This window comes from Lithobates pipiens, unplaced genomic scaffold (genome assembly GCF_037356315.1).
Source record: "Lithobates pipiens isolate NorthernLeopardFrog02 unplaced genomic scaffold, aLitPip1_a1.2 Scaffold_16, whole genome shotgun sequence".
NCBI classification, from domain to species: domain Eukaryota; kingdom Metazoa; phylum Chordata; class Amphibia; order Anura; family Ranidae; genus Lithobates; species Lithobates pipiens.
In genome coordinates this window covers 216,475,657-216,477,992 of record NW_027507748.1, presented here as the reverse complement: position 1 = coordinate 216,477,992, position 2,336 = coordinate 216,475,657, and positions in this window count along the sequence as shown.

The following is a 2,336-nucleotide window of genomic DNA, read 5'->3' as shown; positions in this document are numbered from 1 at the left end:
TATAGGTCCTATAGGCAGCAGGCAGAAGTAGGGCCTCGTTCCGGACAGAATGGGGATAGGGGTAGAGGCTTCTCCCACCCAAATCTTTGAAGCCTCCGAGTCTCCAGACCCTAATCTAGGAATGAGAAAACAAATGAAATTGTCTTCTTCATCCAAAAAAACAATTCTGGAGCCCCTCACATATGTGAGACCCCTGTTATGAATCCCACTAGTCCACTGAGAGGGTACAAGATCAGTCCAAGAGGCAGGCAAGAGGCATGGTCAAACAGTCCAGGGTCAGTTCCAGATCAGGCAGAGGCATAAACAGAATCAGTAGGCAGAAGCGTGGTCGAATAACAAGCCAGGGTCAGTTACAGAGCAAGCAAAGGCATAAGGGGTGTGAAGGTAAATGGCAGGAAGTGAGGGTTATGGTTACCATACTTCACTGAAGTATGGTAATGGCGGAAACAGTCACCTATGCAGAGGCCTGGTTGGGAAGGGCATTGGGCAAAATGATAAGTGGTGTCTCTTCTCAATCCTCGTTTGCTGCACACCCGACATTTTTTCTGATGTCTTCGGCCTGTTGGTCTGGGAGGGATTTTATCAGGAAAGTGGCGTTCAGAGAGTCTGCTAATTACATTGGATCGAATGTTTTGTGGTGGGCCGTTGGGGTATATAAGGGCAGTGGTGATTTCCTCCTGGTAGCCAAGGAAGAGTATGGGTTTTTCTGTGGATTTACGATAGATTACATACGTGTTGTATATGGCCAAATTAAAGAAATAAATTGAAATTTTTTTATACCATTTGGATGTTCTTCTTGTGGCAAGGTAGGGTTCGAGCATCTGGTCGTTCAAGTCGACACCCCCCATGAACATGTTGTACTCATGGATACAAGTTGGTTTTTGTATTGGGCCATCCCTCCTGGTGATCTCAACAAAAGTGTTGTGGATTGAAGAAAGCATGTACACATTCCTTCTGTCCCTCCACTTCACAGCCAAAATTTCCTCGTTCCGTAAACACGCCGCTTCGCCTTTTCTTAACCTTTTGTTGACGAGGCTTTGAGGAAAGCCCTTCCGGTTCGTCCTTACGGTGCCACATGCTGGAGTTTGCTTTCTATGGAGGTTGCGGAACAGGGGTAAACTTGTGTAAAAATTATCCACATAGAGATAGTAGCCTTTCTCCAGGAGTGGGTTTATGAGTTCCCAAACAACTTTCCCACTCGATCCGATGTCTTCGGGGCAATTAGGGGGATGTAGCTGGGTGTCCTTCCCTTCGTATACCATGAAGGAATATGTATACCCTGTGGCTCGGTCACACAATTTATACATTTTCACCCCATAGCGGGCCCTTCTGGAGGGAATACATTGTTTTAGGCCCAGCCTGCCAGAAAATTTGATCAGGGACTCATCCACACATATGTGTTGATCTGGGGTAAACAACTGGGGGAAGATCTCAGAAAAATAAATTTATTAGCGGCCGAATTTTGTAAAGTTTGTCAAAATTTGGGTCATTCCGGGGAAGGCACTGGGTATTGTCATTAAAGTGTAGGAATCTCATTATCATGAGCTATCTGGTCCGGGGCATTATTGAGGAAAAGATGGGCATGTGATAGATGGGGCGGGATGACCAATATGCACGCATTTAATTTTTATTGTTTAGTACCATAGAAAATGTGAGGCCCAAAAAATTTTTAAACTCCTCCACTGTTAGGGCTCTCCACTCGTAGGGACGGGCATAAGAGGACGTTGGGTTGCTTTCAATAAATTGTTGGGCATATAGGTTGGACTGGACCACAATCGATTCAAGCATGTCCTCGGTAAAAATTAAGTGGAAAAAGTCCATCAGGGAAAAATTGTGTGTCCACCTGGACTCCTGGGTTGGCAGTGAAAGGGGGAACAGTTAGCTTCTCCTGAGTTAGGAGGGGTTTTGGAGGGAATCGGGAAGGCTGGCATGGGACCTAACCCTTTGGGGCCGAGTTGACACACTGGTACTTGGCCTTTGCCGAGGTACTATGGTGCCGGTGGATGGCACTGCGTTGCAGGTGGATGGCACCGCCTCCTCACCAGTACGCCTTCGTCTGACGGGCAGACTATCATCTTCCTCCTCTGAGGCTGTCATTGTACTGCTGCTGAGGACAGGCTCGTAGTCCACGTCAGACTCACAATCTGAATATGAGGAGGAATCCGAAGCGGAGACCTCCCCGTTGCTCTCGTCGGCTGCAAGAATATCATATGCCTCCTCAGCTGAATATAATCTTTGTGACATTTTTATTGATCACAAATGGCACTGACAGGTGACGCTGATCTGGCAGATGACACTGACAGGTGACGCTGATCTGGCAGATGACACTGACAGGT